Source organism: Natrix helvetica (genome assembly GCF_964273705.1).
Source record: "Natrix helvetica genome assembly, chromosome: 10".
Taxonomy (NCBI): Eukaryota; Metazoa; Chordata; class Lepidosauria; order Squamata; family Natricidae; genus Natrix; species Natrix helvetica.
The window spans coordinates 22684798-22703389 of record NC_138561.1 but is presented as its reverse complement, the minus strand read 5'-3'; the positions used below and the strand labels follow the sequence as shown (position 1 = coordinate 22703389).

General features: G+C 43.0%; 1 protein-coding gene across 6 annotated transcripts in view; it reads left to right on the top strand.

Annotated features, from left to right (window-relative positions):
* The first annotated feature begins 1187 nt into the window (after window positions 1–1187).
* Window positions 1188–18592, top strand: part of ANKRD11 (ankyrin repeat domain containing 11) — a 116341-nt gene continuing 98936 nt past the window's right edge. For all 6 annotated transcript variants that reach the window (XR_014176224.1, XM_081963081.1, XM_081963079.1 and 3 more), the window contains exons 1-2: window positions 1188–1546; window positions 16431–16510. The gene's annotated coding sequence lies outside the window, so the exon portion shown is untranslated. The remainder of the gene's footprint in view (window positions 1547–16430; window positions 16511–18592) is intronic.

Here is an 18592-nt window from a genome sequence, read left to right as displayed (position 1 = left end):
TGTTAATAAAAAGAAATAATGGTCATGGGTCATGCAGTGTGAATAAATGCAACGCTGCATACTGTAGGCCACATAGGACTTATTCTTTTAATTCAAATAATCTTTTTAAAAACTCCTAGATTGTGTCTTGGGCATGGAATAGAAAGAGTTCAACTTCTGGGGCAATAACCATGTTCTCCACAATTGCTCAAGAAATTTTGGGTCATCCGTGGACAATCTTTTTGTCTTCCGAGTTTATTCTCTCCTCACAGGAACAGAACAAGAGATGGCAGCCCTGGAATTCCTAACCCATAGAAATATATATTCAATGTTTCAAAGCCTCCTGGCAGTTTAATGTTGGGGTATGAATAGAGCCAGTTTGGTCTATCGTTGAAGGCACCGGTTAACGGGGTGGTGGGTGGGTAGAGTTTCAGTTCTGCCTTAGGCACCAGCCAGCTCTCAGCCAAATCCACCTCACGGTTGTTGTGGGCTGCACTGGATGCCAAAGGTGGGTAAGAGTGTGTGAGTGTGTGTGTCCGCCCATCCCCTTATTTTCTAGCACCGGGCCTCTCCCAGCAATCCAGAAGAGCCCTCGACGTCCTGCGCTCCCGCTTGGCGGCTCGGCTCGGCCAGTGCCGGATCCGCCGGAGTTTCGGGACAAGGTGCAGCCGCTGCTTTGGCGGAGCGCAGGGGAAGCGTCTCCCTACCCGGGAGGTCTTGTCGCCAAAGCCCCGGGCGCAGCCAGGCACTTGCCAGGCGAGCAGGGGAACAGGGCGGCGCGGAGGCCGCCATTCCGCCGCCAGCAGCCGCATTTCCGGCTGGCGTCTTCCGAGCTCGGCCGGGCGGTGCCATCCCCGTGCAGGGCGAAGCAACCCCCCGTCGGTTACCCTGGCAACAACTGCACGGGGCAGCGCGGCGCCCCTCACGTGACCTCGGAGGAGACTGGCTAATCCGCCGGATTCCGACCAATCCCAGTGTGTCTCTTTCTCGCTCTCCGCTCCCCCTCCCGCTTGCGCTGCCCGGGAGAGACCCTCCTCCGCACGCACTCACGTACGCGCGCGGGCACGCGCCCGCCGGGAAGAGGCCCGAGGGTCCTGGGACACGTCACGCGCGCTCCAGTCAGCGTCCGGGCTCCGCCTCGCCGCCTCGCTCCGTCGCCAGCCAATGGGGAGGCCCGTCTCATCGGGCCAATGGGGAGGGCCGGCTCTGGCGGCGGACGGAGCGGCGGTGCCGTGAGGAAGGAAACGGCGCTGTCGGGCGGCCGAGCGGGCTGGGCGGCGGGGCTTCCGAGCGGACGAGCCAGCGAACCAGCGGCGGCCGGGGAGGCAGCGAGAGCCGCCGGGGAGGCGGACGAACCATGGAGCGGGTGGGCCGGAGGCGGCGACGCCGGCACTGCTGAGGGCCCGCCGCTGCCGCCCCGCCCCGCCCGCCCGCCCGCCGCCGCTGCTGCTCCCTCAAGCAGGCGGCCGGGCCGGGCGCAGGCAGAGAAGCTGCGAGCAGGCCTCGCGCGCTCGCCCTCGGGCCTCCCGCCGCCACGGAGAAGAGGCGGTCTCCGCCGCAGCGCCGGGTAAGAGCAGCGCCGAGGCCTCCCCTCCCCCACCGGCGGCCGGGCGCGGGGAGGGGGCGGGGGGCGGAGCACGTGGTCTGGGGGGGCGGCGGGGGAGGCCCCGAGTGGAGGCTAAGCGGCTCCTGCGGCGGGCGGGGCGGGCGGCGGGGCGGCCTCCGGGGCGGGGGAGGGGGCGCCCAGCCGAGTGACAGCGGTTCCCTCCCAGACCCGCCGAGTGGGGGGGAGGGACTCTGGGCTGGGGCGCTGCGGGATGCCGAGGGCGAGCTCGAGGTCACCTCTGCGGCCCGGCTCCGCCGGAGCTTCCCCCGCGCTGGGAGGGTCGGGCGGCGGCGACGCAAGCGCAGGGCCGCGGTCGGGGTTGCGCAGCCTTCCCCGGGGTCGGAGGGCCCCCCGCCAGCCCTGCCCGGAGCGTCGTAACGAGGCAGCTGCCGGGGCTTTCCAACCTGGCGACGAGGAGGGCGGCGGGGGTGGCAAGAGGGGCTGCCTCGGGAATTGGGGCGATGGGGGGAGGGAGGGGGCGAGGGCCAGCAGGACCGCGGAGGAGCCATGGAGCCGGGGGAGGGAGGGGGGAGAGCAACCTCCAGGCGGCTGCAGAGAAGGCGGCCTTTGGCGCCCCGAGCCGAGGTGGGTGGCGCAGGTGAAAGGCAGGCGCGGCTCCCGGGCCCCGAAGAAGAGGGTCCGCCACCGCGGCGGGAAGCATTGCAATTGCCAGGGTTGGTGCGGAGAAAATGACTTGGTTTTGCTAATCTCCATTTAATATTTTATCATCTCAGCCAGCCTGGCTCTATCTGTGTAGGGAAGCAGCCCTCTGCCAGCAAGGCGGGTTGAACTGCATTTATTTTCTTGTTTAATCTCTAAATTACTCAGCCTCTTCCTTGGGCTTCCTCCTAAAAGAAGAAATAAAAAGCAGCTGTACGTCTTCAAACAGAATTTAAGGCCTCCCACCCACCTAGTCTCTTAAGGACAGGATTGATTACATGTTTAGAAAGGCAAATCACCCCCCCCCCCAAGCCTTGAGGAACTGAGCCCTCTAATGCCCTCTGCCCTTTTCCCAGAGAAAGCAGCTGTCCTGCGAAGGATGTGTGCCTGTGGATTGAAAATCGGCCTGTTCATTGAGGCACAAGGACTGGTGTGTTTGGATCTGCTTCTCCTCTCAAAATCATTGCCCTGTTTTGATAGTTGCAGGAAGGAAATACAGTTCCCTCCCCCTCCTTTCCTATTTTGTATACAGATCTCCCTTGTCACAAGGAACATGGCCGTAGAGGGAGCAGATCAGTCACTGTCTTTTAAAGCCAAATGCATCTCTGGGGATTTTTCTAGAAAGGGAATATGGACAGAATAGCCTAGCCAGGCAGGCAAAGAGGAGAATAAAAATCAGCCAGGGAGATTTTCATGTTTGTGCTTGGAAATGTTATCAGAAATGTTCCTAGAAGTAATTATACTCTTAGGAAAAATGGAGTCTGCCTCTTGGATTTTGCACCTTTTCCCCTTTCTCTCACAGTTTTTATGTGTCTGTGGCCCTAGTTTTATTCTGGTTTTTGTTTCTTAATGAAATTCAAGAGACCCTAATTTTTGAATACAGTTTAAGTAAAGTAAAACTTATTTTGACTACAGTAGATGGCTTATATCTGAATAAAAAAAGAGTCCCATTTTATGCTGAAAAGGAATTCTTAAAATGTTAGAGATGCTGCTAGTGATGAAAGTAGATGAAAAGTAAAATTCTTTGTCAAAGTCAAGAAATCTTTTACAATTATAGTAGGCATTGTGTAGTCAGATTGAGCAGCGATGGGGCCCTGTTTTATGCAAGGACACAACAATTCAATGTCAGTCCCTGGGGAATTGAGAGTGTTTTAGGATATAATTCTCTATGGAATAGAGATAGTCCCATAGGCAACCCAGTGTTTACTGCTCATGTAAACATTCTGCATCCATTCTCTCTTAAAGAGTTAACTGGCTAAACCGGTTGAACAGGGCTGCCTCTGGGAGGCTGGGCTTGGGGACTGCCATGGCTTTTGAACCTTATGCCTTAGGAGCAAGGTTAGAACACATTGTGGTTGCTGCATGTACAGTTGTGCTGAGTTATGGATAGTTGCATGCATAATTCAGTTCTCATGGCAAAGGGACATTAAGGCTTTGCTAAAAGCATTCTTACTTCTTGGGAATAGATCATTAAAGGCTGAAATTGTAGCACATAATAAGGGGTACCATGACGTGCAAGTGATGGCACATAGCTGCTTATGGGCTGTGCTTCTCATCTAAATGTAGATGTTGAAATAATTACTTTTTGGCACGTAGCTGTGGAGCTTCCCATTATGTGTTTCCCCCCTTGGTTTAAATAACAAAGAGAATAATAAAGGGTAAGTTGTGTAGATGAGTCCCAAAGGTGCTTTTTCAAAAGGCAACTGGACTTTGATTTTTCTTTGAAGACATTTCACTTCTCATCCAAGAAGCTTTTTCAGTTCTGAACTGAAAGTCCAGTTGCTTTTTGAAAAAGCACCTTTGGGACAATCATGACTGGGTGACTAAGAATCTCCATAGACTGTGCAGATGAGATATTTCTCCGGTAAATTTCATATAGTACCAGTTTGCCTTGCTCAAACGAGATGTGCTAATATTAACCCTAGGATGAAGATGAGAAGAGATGGTTGTTACACACAATGGGTAGCTCTACCTACATGGTGGAGGGGATGGTCCAGGTCTCATTAAGATAATGTGTACGCTCTGGGTTAATAGCATTCTTATGAGTATTAAAATCTGAATTTAAGCATTTTTTCCCCCAAATCACATTTTGTAAAAATTACTGTGAAGAACTTAATCATTAATATTTCTAGTTTTTGCCCTTCACAAAATAAAATGTCCGCTGATGTGGAAGATTCTGCTTTGATTTCTAGGAGAGGCTTCTATTTGTCAGGAAAGAATGGTTCCTTAGTGTGATCAGGCAGCATTAATCAGACCGTATCATCCGTCTAGTCTCTTTAAGGGAACCACATGTGTACATAACCGCTTGGATTTTATAAAGTGGAGAGAAAATGTGTTAATGCTCCATATAATTTGCTTAATATTTTTCTCAAGCCTTTTTCTTAGCATTTGTAAACCTAACATTAAAATACAATTTGTGTGTGTTGTACTGAATGTATGTTTAGGAAACAATGAGAGAAACTGCAGTGTCAAAAAGGCAATTTTGTATGTTAACCGAATGACAAATAGGTTCAGAATATTTATGGCTACAGAACAGGGAGTGGAATAAAAAACGGCATTGTCCTTTGATTCAAACTTGATATCTGCAGTATTGTTGCTGCTGCAACTGTGGGTTTTTTAAAATCCACGTATGTGTCCTTTAATTGGTTTGTTGCATTCACTATTTCTAATGGAATAGATTTTCTTGGTGTGGTTCAGTTTAAAAAAGTCTTAATGATAACCTTTAATCTTGCTGCTCTATTCATGCAGTTTTCTAAATAAGCTTCTGTTGTCTCACCAATACTTCAGGAGCACTTTGGGGAAAATGTACAAAATTTATGTATATTGCAGCAACAGTTTAACAACAAAATGAAGCCAGATTTACTTACACTTTAATCAGAACATTTAATCATGATTTGGAAATTGCTATCAAATCATATTAAAGGTGATACTTTATTGCCAAGAATAGACTTAGAAACCACACTGTAAATGGCATTTTAAAATTATTAGGCTCTTTCAGGGAGATATGTCAAAGTATTTTAATATCAAGTCTGGTGAGTCTAGTTTAGAATAAGTTGTTCAATTCAAAATTTAATCTACTGGAAGATCTAAGGAAAACCAGACATGAGACAGTATGAAAAATAAAAGAAGCATAATAAGGACAGAAATAATGTGCTGACAGAGATAAAACGATGGTTGTTAACGTTTATCCTGGTGTATAAATATTATTTGTAACTTGAAGCCCGTAGGACAAATCTGAGAGCTGGCCTATAGTTTTGTTTTCAACTTAGATGTGAAAGAGGTATGAAACACATGGCTTTGTCTGAAAAACACTTGGTAAATACCCCCCTCTTAAGAGGGTAGACTTTGGGGAGGGGTCCACAGTATCTTACACCTCAAAGTGACAGTTCACAAACATTGGTGCTTAACAATTGCCCTCAGGGACAATTAGCTGAGGTGGAACTCAATAAAAGGGGTGGGGGGCTGGGGTAGCTGGGGTAGTTTCAGAGAGTAGCTGACTCATTAGAAGATGGCCAGGTTCCTAGTGAGTGATTTAAAGCTTCAGCTTGTCTCCTAAAAAGCTTCTACATGCTCCTGTATGGAGAATTCATTTGAGAAGGATCCATGAGGAGTTTTTAAGAGTTGGGTTTTTTTCTTGTCAATATATCCATTTTCTAAAAAGGAATTTTAAAAAAAGATCCAAGTCTCAGTGGCTCTCTGGTTTACCAACAGTGCAGAGAGTCTATGAATGGTTGGTGGTTACTTCATTTGGGAGGATTTTCCCAGAGGTTAGGTAACCAGAATGAATATAGTCCACCAGAGGGGGGGAGGGGGAGGATTTCCGGTATCTTGTGTTAGTATTACTTGACTCCACATGTTTGCTTTGTTTTGTTTTGAGGTTTTTTGCTGTGGTTTTAAAATTCTGTAAACTTGGTTCATATATATATATTGGTTGGATTTAAGAGAAAATGCTGAACCTTAATTATGAGATCTGACCCAATTTTGAAACCTTTTATAATACTATAGAATAGTTTCTTGAAGATATGCTTTTTCTTGAAGTTTTAGTTTGACCTTTGGTTCTAAAAACATAATGTTACAAAACTAAAAGGATTATACAGTGTATCTTATATGAATGTCTTAATTTTATTTAAGTTGCTTTATTAAATTGAGAAATATAAGTGGAAATGATATGCTTCTCGTTTGAGAATATTGCTAATCTAATTTCTCATTTCCCTTTGTTGTTATAATCATATTTCATGCATTAAATATTGAAGAAACTATATTTAAACCTCTTTGACAAATCTTGCAATTTCTTCGAAAGTTGCTATATAGATTTTGAGCAGTGCTTAAATCTGTCCTTTTTCTAGCAAGCTGCTTTTTTAGCTCATTATGTGAGTAAGACTGTTCTGTTGGCACAGTTTAGATGAAAAATTGACACGTATGGGAATTCAGCAGGAACTTCCTCATAGCTATTAAAAATATGTCAATTTTTTGCTGGTGGGAAACATGACCTGAGAGAAGCCAGATATTTTCCTCCCCCCCCCCCCCCCCCCCCGGTTCTTCATTGTTTTTACAGAGAAAAGTAAGCATCCACATTCTTGTCAGCAATGCCCCTGCCATCTGCCATTGGTTTGCTGCACTGCCCTTGGCATTTATGCGGTAAATTATTTATCCTCAAGGAGTCTGTGGGCAGACTCTTCACCTCTTTAAAAAAAAGTGAAGAAGATTCTGCTTGTAACAGCAGAATGGACTTTGATATAAAACAGATCTGTTTTTAAGGGCAGATTTCTTAATTGTTGAATAATATTTTTATAAACCTATCAAGCACTGTCTGAACTCATCGGTAGAACTGTTTAACCCTTATAAGGATTGTATATTTGTTGGTAACATATTTTTTTTATTATAGATGATCCAGTTTTTAAAATTTTTGCTAGAAAAAGGAAGAGTTGTGAACAAATGGGCTTTAAGGGTGGCAGTGAGAATAGCAACCTTGGGTTTTCCTTATGATTAGAAAACACAGCAGTCATATGCTTGTTGTGAAGAGCAGTGACAACTTCATAACCATAGCCCGCTAATAGTCCTGCTGCCTTCATTGTGACTAGGAAAAGGAATGTTGTTAGCATTTGGGAAAGCCATGTGCAGCTGTGGAAGCCATGTCCCTGGTCATTGGGCATGCTGCCGATGTGGAATAATGGAATTTACTCCAAAGACTATTCTTAGTGGTCAACTGAACGGCTGAGTCTTCACCCAGTGTAAAGACATACTTTGTTTATGTGTAGGTCATTTACTAAATCATAATTGGCTGTGTTTGTGAAACGTGTTAAGTCCAACTTTACAAGCTGCCTTAGAATAATGCATGAACCATATTGTGCAATTGTTTAAATCGGGTGTCAAACTCAAGATCTGGGGGCTGGATGCCCACGCAGCCCACGGGGTACTTAAATCTGGCCTGTGGGGGCTGCCGTGGAAACAGCGAAGGACCAGCCCGTGGTACTTCTGCCAGAGAAAATGGGCTCCTGAGCTCCACTTTCGGCTGCTACGGCCTCCTGCAACCCTCTGCCAGTGAAAACGGAGCTTGGCAGGGCCACACGCAGAGCTCCCTTTTCACTGGCAGAGGGTTGCAGGAGGCCCTGGCAGCCGAGGCAGAGCACTCGGACCACCAGAGGCACCCCTGACAGGAGTGATGTCAAGCTGGCCATACCCACCCTGGCCATGCCCCCCCCCAAAGGTCAAACACAATCCCAATGTAGTCCTCAATGAAATTGAGTTTGACACCCCTGGTTTAAATGGTCAGGGCTGAGGTTCTTTCTGTGTCCAAGAGCTTAATGTGAATGTGTTTCACATAGTGCATTCTGATGCCCTTTGGAGAAATTTCTTTTAGACCTAACTGCATGGTTGCTTTCATAACTTTTTCATTGAGTAGTTACATAAAATGAGGATGTAGGATCATGTTTTACATATGTGAAATGGTTTAAGCAGAAATACAGATAGAGAAATACAGATCTAACTATTACAGGGAAATGGTGGCAGGGTGGGTTGGAGAACTCGTGTGGGAATAGCGAAATCATTTGTTTCCTCTTTCATTTAAATTAAGAGCTATAAATACTACATATGAGAGCCCTCCAGCAACAGAGTGAAAGCCTGCATGTCATTTGCCAAGGGGCCAAGCAAATCCCTCCGATAAGTCTGCATGCAGGACCAGGAGGCCACTGGCTCTCCTGCTTAGGTCCCCTGGCAACTGATAAGCAGTGTAGGGGGCATTGCTTTTGATTTTGGAAAGAGATGGCATCATGCAGTTATCAGAACTGGCAATTCTGGATAGAATTATTCACTAGAACTTGGGCATTTTTTTAAAAATGAAAGTATATTCTACCATTGTGCTTCCCAGTTAAAAATATAAATCCATGGCAACCCTTTTGTGTTAATTTTATTTAGTCCTGATAAAGGTCATTCGCCTATAGATTTTGGAGTGCTTTTCCTAGTTCACATACTGTTTGCTGAAAATCAGTATTGCTCATTTCCCTGCTCTTGTGTTCTACTCTAGTTCACATTTGTATTAGACTGGAATATATGTTCACTGTTCACATGTATGTACATATAGTTGTGGTTGCTTTCTATCTATTAAATAATACAACCAATGTTTTATATTTTCAAATGTTTTAGGCAAGCTTTAGAGATGTTTTCTGGTCTTGGCTGTTTTGAATTGACTCTGGAGTTTGATCCAATGCTTGGTCTGTGTGATTGGGAAGTGTAACTGGAAATATGGGTTCCAGTTAATGGCTGCTATTCCTTTGACATAGCTGTGACAAGAAAGCAATCATATTGGATTGAGTATTCAGAGGTTTGTTCCAGAGGCAGACTGATAGGATAATGTGACATTTTAGTCACCACATAGGTATCCCCCCCCCCCCCCCCTGGATTTCTTTCTAATTTGATCCTTCAGGTATTTCAGGGGTGCATTCCTAGGTTTGTTTTCTTGGCTGTCCATGGTACTTTCTACAACTGGAGAGATCTAAGTTCAGTATTCAGCTATGAACATAAAAATAATTACAAATAATTTCTTCTCCTAAGTCTCATCAATGAAATGTGAAAAGGCAATTTTACCACTCTTAATTAGTTGTGTTTGTATTGTATGGGTACAGGGTATGAGGGCTTCATTTGAGTTCAGTATGTGCAAATAGGTGTCCTTCTACTGTTGGCTTCTAAAGAGCTTTGGCTGTAAACATTACCGTATACTATTGTTGACAAATCAGTTTTATATACAACAATCATTTCAGCAACCTTTAAAAAGGAATAGTCAATTATCATAAATTGTGACTCTGTGCCAGTTTAGGTCACCAAGAGGCTCTATTTATTTTGAGAAGAAAATCTAAGAGTAGTGTTAAAATTCTGCTTCCCAAAGTGTCTTTAGAAAGATGGAAAGGCAGTGTTTGCATTTTGTCATGCAAGGTACTTTATGTAGAACAAAATGCCTGGAGAGAGAGCCCCAGTCAATCACATGGTCCTCCTGCAGCATGTTTAGCAGCTTTGAAAACTACTGCATTCTTTCTTCATGAGTCATGCCTGCTAAAGTTTGGAATAAGTAAGAGGACATGTAGATACTTTTCCAACCAGCATTATATTTTAGGTGGCTAAGGTTGAGTTAGCAGAGTGAAATCTGCTGGAAGAAACAGTAGCTCTCTTTATTATTTATTCAGTTTGGTTCCCAGAGCGAAGATTCTCAGCTTTATAATGTACTTCAATTAATTGATACCTTTTGTTTATTGAAATAATGTAGGTGCCTACTAGGCAGTGAGTTATGTTGCAGTAATCATGCTTAAATATTGTGCTTATTGGAAGTTGACATATCTTATAATTGTCCCATGAAAAGCTGTATACATAGAAGTTGCCTTGCATGGATCCTTTCAAGGACCCTATTTTGGCCCCTCTACAGATAGTAATCTACATTAAAATATTTTTAATGATTGTGATTTATTATCTAAGTGCAATCCTGAGTGAGCCTGGCTGGTCTTGATTTTCTTCTTTGACTATCTTTTATTGTGACATTTTAATAGTCCTGAATTAATCTGCTCTTTTTTATTCACTTTTAACAAATCCTTTTATTTGGTTCAGTTTCTGATAAGTTGTTTATGGACCTATGTCAAGTCCTAGAAAAAAAAAGCAAATAAACGACTTCAGATGTCTACATTCACACATATTAGTTGCTGATCTGAACTAAGGTATTGATGAGTGTTAACATAATTTTGAGGTAGGTCAGATTTGTTTGACACTTCCATGTGCAATACTCTGTTTAAAAGTTTTCAGCAATGTATTTGTGTAAGGAAATAACCATTTAAACTGCAAGTCCTTAAGCAATGGAAATGTTTTCTAGCCCAAATAATTTCAAACTTAAAATCATCTTAATATCTGGTTCAGTACCATATGTTGTTTTGGAAAGCACATTGTCCATTCACTAGCTACTTGTCTTTGATAGGGAAATCACAGCTTTAGTATATTCGGATATCATGCCTCTTACATTAGTGCTTAAAATATAATTGTAGCAATTTGTTCTTAAGCTATTGCTGATCTAAGGCTGTTTGCATCAAATGGGAAAAACTAGTTATGAAGAATATAGCAGAAAAATAATTGTGGTAGTCATTCTTATTTTTGTCAATTTGTGAGATTTGTGTTGAAGTATTCTATCAGCCATACTGCTAGCGTTCCTGCATTGTGCATGTTTTTGTTATGGGGTATAATTTTTTCTGAACTGTATTTTGCTTTAATTTTTCTTCTTCTGTTGTTATGGCAACTCAGTCCAATGTAGCAGTGATTGCTAACAAGTGCTAGGTTATAGTGCCTTTTTAAAATGAAGATGTGTTAGTCATGTTGCAGTTTTTTGGCCATGGAATTTTGCCGGTTTGGAGATGTTCTTCACGCATGACTGCAGGTCTTCCAGCCCCTTTCGGAATGTAATGTAAATATATTTTACAAATAGTTCTTTTGAGTACAAGAATTGAATTCCTCATGGGGTCTTAAAATTTCTATAGCATCTGTTGAGTGGGTTTCAAATCTTGTATTTTAGGTTTGGGTAGCTAACAATTTTATTAGAGATATTTTATTTCTGTGTGATGGAGTTCTTTCAGAAGATTTTAATATTTTGAAATGCAGACGTTCACATTTGTGTACATAAAGAAGAAATGCCTTTTAAAATATTTTATAAAAAAACAAATGGTTATCATATTGTCTGCCTTGTCCTTAAAAGCTTGACATTTATGCTGTTTATTTAAAGTAGCCATATTGTTAAGGAATATTTATGCTAAAGGAAAATGAATTTCTGCTTTGTTCATCTGGCTTTTCAAGGTTTTTTCTTTTTTAAGCAGTGTGTTCCTTATGTAAAAGTCAACACATAAACATCACGTTCTTATAGATTCATGATGGCGAACCTATAGCACGTGTACCACAAGTGTCATGCGGAGTTTTCTCTGCGGGCATGCGAGCAGTCGCTCAGGTCAGCTCTACCACGCATGTGCGTGCGCCTCCCTCCGGCCAGCTGATTTTTGGGTCTCTGCCACGCATGCATGAGACATGTGGGGCATGGGTGCATGCGTGGGGGGGCAGGGGGAAGCATGGGGGGGCAGCGTGCTTTTGTGCCCCGTTTTTGGGCTTTTCTTGGCCCATTCTCCCCCCCAAAAAAGGCTGAAAAAGCCTCAAAAACAAGTAAAAAAAAACCTCGAAAAGCCTTTAAAATGTGCCCAAAAAGCCCCCCCAAACAGTCCAGAAAAGCCCCCAAAACGGGCCAGAAAATCCTCAAGTAGATAGAAAAAAGGCTGGGAAAGTGCCAGCAACCCCCCCCCCCCCAAAAGGGCCAAAAATGAAGTGGACAGAGGCCAAACCCCCCCCCCCTTTTGGTTTTCCTCTTCTAAATTTGGGTGCGTCTTACAGTCAGGTGCATCTTATAATCTGAAAAATATGGTAATCGAAATGACTTAATGTACCCATTGGCTGCCTCCCCGACTCCCCCAGCTGTTCCAAATGCTTTCCTCCTCTTGATGATATGATTTCTAAAAAACACATTTTTGTGGGAATGTTCAGAATCCTCTGGTTTTTTTCCAGCACAAAAATAGCTGACAGAAGAGACATTGGCTTGAATTAAACCAGTTCCTTCCATATGGCCAAATGCTTCTGTGCATGCAAGGGTTGGGGTTATTGTCCCAGGGCTTCTTTTTGAATACGGTTGATCTACTGCGGTGGAGAGTTTTGGGAGCGTCCGTCCTCCATGTGGGAGTGCCTCCTCCTTGGAGGAACAGTGGCAGCAGTGGGGCTGGCGACTGTGGTCATATGGCATCCTATCTGCTCTGGTATCACTAGTTTTTGAGGGTGTGGTAAATGACTATTACATAAATTACATTAAATATTTCAGTTGGTTGCCATTTTCTTCTAAACTCTTCCGTATTCGATGGCTTCTGAACATTTCTAAGTTTCTTAACGTGCTCTCTGAAGAAAACAATAAAGCACATTGTGATTGGCATATAGGGCCTTGTTTTGGTGCACTCTGTATATAGCCGGTCTTATGAAGCTTGGCCTGAGCGTTTTTGCATTTCAGAGCCCTTAATTTTCTTAAGCTGTTTTTGGAGGAAAAGATTGTCTGTTGAAATAATCATCAGACCATTGCATGTTCCCAATAAACCATTCCTTTTGTTAAAACTTACAATTCTTGGTAATTAAAAGACAGTTTTTAACTTCAGTGTGTAACGAAGAGGCCTTGTGATATACCTGAATAGGCTATGGTTATCACCTAAAGAGGAATACTGGACTTATGACTGTCAACAAATTATACTTAGTCTTAATTCTGTATCGTGTTCAATGCAAATTCATAGATTTGAAGCCTATTATTTTGTATGTACTGAAAAAGTAGTTTATTTTATCCAGAATATGAGATAAAACTTTAGTAACTACTTTTAATAGCAAAGTTGCCCATTGCAAACAGGCCACTGCTCTATGTGGCATTTCTGGCTAAACAGTATTGTTACTAGTATGTCACTCAATGTTTATGCTTGCATCTTAAGTTTTTCTACGTTAAGTAGGTTAATGATATTTGATAGGTGGAAAAGATGTAGAGGGAGTGAGGGGAAAAGAAGCAAAGAGGATAGGGTTTTCTTGTAATAATGACCAACTCAGTTATCTTGCTTTTTCGCTTTAAGGTTATATAAAAGAAGGTTATATCAAAGGTTATATTAAAATTTTAGAAAATATGTCGCATTTTGCAGTAAATTTCTGTTGTTGCTACATTTATAAATTTCTGTTGGATCCTAACCTAAAATTGTCTAGATTATTTTTTTCTGCCCATTTCAGAATATAGACACGGGTTGCCGGACCTTTCCAGCATCTTCCATTCTCTCTCCCCCCCCCCCAAAAAAAAATCCTGTTTGCATGTGAAAACAAAGCACGACGAATTATCTTGTAATAAAAGCAGTAATATGTCGTTTTACATATGGACATTTTTTCCTTGTATGTGGGCCAGGAACATCCACATACAAACTTCAGCGAGCAGCTACAGCAGAGTATGAAGTTAATTTGCCTCAATAGTTTTCTCCACAGATTTTGTTTTAATTATGGGCTGCAATTTTTAATTTTATGGTGATTAAATTCTTAACTGAAATAATAAATTACCCTAATGGTGATATAGGAAGGATAGGATGGGCGTCACAATTAAAATGTTGAACTGGTACCTTGGTCTAGGGTTATATTGTTCCTGAAGCATACAGCTCATTAGGTTGTTTTAGAATATGTTAATTTTCTCTAAATGATTATTATTAGGAAAAATTGTAAAAATCCTATGGACATTTTGAAGGAAGACTCAGATAAAAATAGGGTGATCAGGGATGAAGGTTAGTTTTGCCATCTTCAAAGTTCTGTGAAATTTGCACAATGGTGCCTATACATTTAGAATCAATAAAATGTATCATTTTACTTGCTTTGTTTCATCTCTGCATCACATGCTGCCTCTTTCTGTTTAGAATTGCAAAAGATCCCTGTGGCAGCTCACTGAAATAGAAGCGGTAATATTAGAAAGGCATTTTTCTTTTCAGGAGAGCACTTAAAAAAAAACACCAGTCAGGGTCTTTGCTTTTTATTTCTGCATTCCCTCTCCATCTGTTCCTTACTTTACCCTGTGCCCTGAAAGTTCACCCACCACCTGTCCCTAAAATGAATTCTCCTTTCGTAGATATTCCAGTTTAGATTGTTTGACATTGTTTGGTGGCTGCTGATGTGGTTTTTACTTTCTGAAAAAGGCATTGAAGTGGAATCTTTTGTCCTTGTCCTTCTGGATTGGTTTGTTTTGCCACGTACCCCATTGGTTTAGTTTTTCAAGTTCAGAGACTTTTTACTGTCATGTTTGTATTTCCAATGTTATTTGAATCAAGCACTGAACGGAAGTACTGAACCATTTCTGAGCCGAAAAAGTTACTACTGGCGGCGCCTTGTTCTTCGTGCTGGCGCCACATGCGCATCCCATTGCCTGCTGCGCCGGAGGGACTTGCCCAGGCAAGCCCGAGTGTAGCGATGTAGCAGGCAATGGGATGCGCATGTGCCGCCGGCGTGAAGAACAGGGCGGTGATGGCAGCGGCTTTTTTGGCGACCTCCGGTAATTTTTGGCAGCCTCCAGCCAGCCGCTGCTGCCAAGAAGTGGCTGGCAAAGAGGTGGCGGCTGGGAGGCTTTTCGCAGTTGCACCGAAAAAGAGAGCTTGCCTTCCGGAGTCCGGACCAGCCACTGTGGGAGGAAGGTAAGCCCGAAGAAAGAGGTGGTCGTGGGGGAGGAAGCTGGGCTAGGGCCAGGGCCTCTGAAGGAGGGGAAACAGTGCAACGCATGCAACTGGCAAAGGGAGAGCGGGTGGCTGCTCTGGGGCCTCGAGAAATGACGCGTCCCTGGGGCTCCTGACCCAAGACGAAGGGTGAGCGGGCGGCATGCTTACTTACCTTTGGTGAGCTGAGGAGAGTGGGCAAGGCGCGGAGGTGACTCGTAAAGCGAGTAGGTCGGCTGCGTGGCAAAGCGAAAGCAACATGTATAGGGCTGGGATGGGCGGGGCAAGTGAGCAGCAGGCGGGGTGAGCGAGCAACTGGGCGGGAGGCGGGGCCAGCCAGAGGCCGCTACTGGTTTGGCGAACCAGGTTAAATTTCCCCTACCGGTTTCACCGAACTGATGTGAACAGCTGAATACCACCTCTGCATGCTACAGTATGGTTATACCTCTCATGTATTCGTCCAATGTTTCTCTGACATTAGATGTGGTTTTGAGATTCAAAGTTTTCCCCAGTAATCTTTCGTTGATAGGAACTCCACTGCACGTATCTGCAGTCTTAGCATTTTAGTCTTAGTTATAGTATAGTGTGCCTTGCTTTTCCTCCAGAGATACCTATGGTTTCCAGGTGCGCTGCCATCCAAAGGGATTTAGAAGACCAAATGTGATTAGCTTCATGTGGTAAACGATATCATGTTAGGCAATTATTTAGCTCTCCCATTTTGTTGCTAAAATTAATATTTGATGCATTCTTTTATTTATTGCATTTACTAGACAGTGCTGCATGTCTAAATGTTGGCCATGTGGTAAGCATACAAGCCTCCCTTTTCTAGGTTTGCCTGGGCAAACTTAAGAGCATCTCCCTTCTCTGCAGTTATGAGTCATGACTGGTTCTAAAATGCTAGTACAGACACCAGATATTCCTGTGTGTGAGCTTGTGGAATACTGCTTCTCTATTTAAAAGTTGCCATAAATAGTTTAATTTTAAGTGATACCTTTCCTTTAGAGGTGGAATTGGAGCCAATTTCTTCAGATATTCTTTACATGCTTCTGTTTTGAAAAAAAAAAATTCTCAGCAAGAATAACAAGTACAGTAAACAAGTTATATAAATTTGTGAATTGCAAATTATCCCAACCTATAAACTTGCTACAAGATTAGCGTGCTACCCTTGTCTTTCTGGCACTACAGAGCAGAAACAATTCTGTCTTAGATATATGTGGGTGTGTGTTTGTTTGCATATATACAAAATTTTAATTGTACTATATACAAAATTTTAATTGTCAAGTGATTTTTTTGAACCTTTTGTATTAGTGGAGTTTTGAAAGAGCTAGACAAAATGAAATGGAAACAGAATTTAAAGGAAAATGTGTATAATTTAAACATGCATTTTTCTCTGAAATATTTATGGGGCTATTTTTGTCTTTCAGAATATAGCACTGCTTCCGGGACACCCTTTTGTTGGATTTTATCTATGTCCAGCTAACTGCTGCTTTCAGCTATGGAATCGGTAAATATTATGCTATTTCCTTACACATTTTTTGCCTTTTTTCAGTGGAATACTTTACATAAGTATGATTTAAAAAAATTAAAGTGGATAATGTTTTTTCATGGCACTTAAATAGAAGTCTTTTTAATGGTAAGTAGCTCAATTTGTGCTGGTTGTAGCACAGGATAATGTCTTCAACTTGTTCAGAAATTAAAATTTTATACAGAATATAGCAAGCTGCTAATTGCAGTCTGATGTGAGATTGGCTGTTCTCTTCTTAAGTCCTCTTGCCAGGAGAGAGTGATGTGTGAAAAGGTTACATCTGCCAGCACTTGCTGCTTGCTGCAAGTGGCCAACCGGCCAAGTGCTGGATGTCAAGGTAGTTTTAAGAGAGGTTGTGCATCCTTGGCTCAGTTGTGTTTGTGCAAAGTCTTGTGCCAAAGACTAGCTTTATTCATACATTTGAACAGAAAAAATCAGGGCAACGTGTGAAAGAGACTCCAAAGTTCTTTACTTGTTTTCTGACGTCTCTGCCAATTATAATTAAGGGATCACTATCTTGCAAAGAAGCAACTGAAATTGCTCTTCAGAATATTGAACATGGTTTTTAAAGGACTTTCATTACAGTGCAACAGCCAAAGAGCAAGTATGGTGTTCTAAGTGTGACTTGTGCTGTAGATTTGTGCCTGCCTCTCCTCCCTTCCATCCATTGGAATCTTTGTAAAGGTTATACATTAACCAACTTTTCAATTCCGATTGAGACTCGGCAAGGAGAGGCCAGCTGAGTGACTTGTTAGTGAAAAGGAATGTTCTTTCCTACTAGCACTTCTGCTAGGAGAGGTTCATGTCCTTCAGCTCGGCTAAAGACCAAAGTTCTCCTGTTGCGCAAAGCCTGCGGATCAGGGTTTGCCAAGAGCAGGGCTCCTAAAGGGTAATGTGGCAAAAACCTCCAAATGTTTGAGGATGGTTGTCACCAGGATGGTGGTTGGCATTTTATTTCTTACGTATAGCTAGAAAACATGAATCTCCCAGCATCTTTGCAAGACGATTGTTTTCCTTCTGCATTTGGAAAGTTCGGTTTCAGGTGTGTTCTTAGCTTAGTCTATAGCTGGAGTAGCTACCCTGTTTTCCCGAAAACAAGATCTCCCCGGACAATAAGCCCTTGAGCGCTTGCGCTGAAATAAGCCCTCCCCCCAAATATTTCAACACAGCAGCAGCCATGAGGTGACCACGCTCGACGCCTCCTGCACCTCAAAAATAATAAGACCACCCCGAAAATAAGGCCAAGCACTTAAATTAATATGCCAGAGTAAAAGATCTATTTCAGTTAACTGGAATAATGAATATTTTGATTAAGGCTCTGTGTTGGGCCTATTAGTTTCCAAGTTGGGGTCTATTAAATAATGAGGTGGGTCTTTGGTCTATAGGTAACAAATTGACAGCACTGGATTCTGTCTTTTGATCTGCTTCTCAGCAACTTTCTAAAAACTAAACAGAATTGGACCAAGAGTTGGGAATGAAGTGGGGAATAGCAGCAGAAGAAAATGAGCTAGAAAGAGCTGCCTCTTTCTACAGAGGCTGGACTCTGTGGAGAAAAATGTACCTGGAAAAAGGAAATTCTGATAGCAGGTGCACAAGAAAGGCAATTCGGCAATGGTTTTGTTGCTGAATCCTCCTTGATAAGCCCCCTTTCCTCTTTCTTCTTGCTTACGAGACTCAGGAAGTGGCCTTTAGGGTTGGAGCATCCTGATGAGGCTGTATTGGCTTGTGGAAAGAATAGGCCATGCTTGTTCAACATGGGTTGGCAGATATGATGAGTGTTAATCTGGGGTATCTATCATGGCCTGTTTGCCTTGGGAACCTCTTCTGGACATACACACGTCCAACGACGTAGCCCATGTTTTCCACGCAAGCTCTTTTGCCTCATCAAGGCCCCCATCATAGAAGGAGGCATCCTTATGAATCTCTGCTAAATGTACTATTTTTATTTTACTCTGATCAAATAAATGATGGTGGTTGTAGCTTTGACTTACATAATAGGGATGCATTTGGAGCCTCCATTAATGTTGTATTAAACAAGGATCCCAACAGATGAGTGTCAAA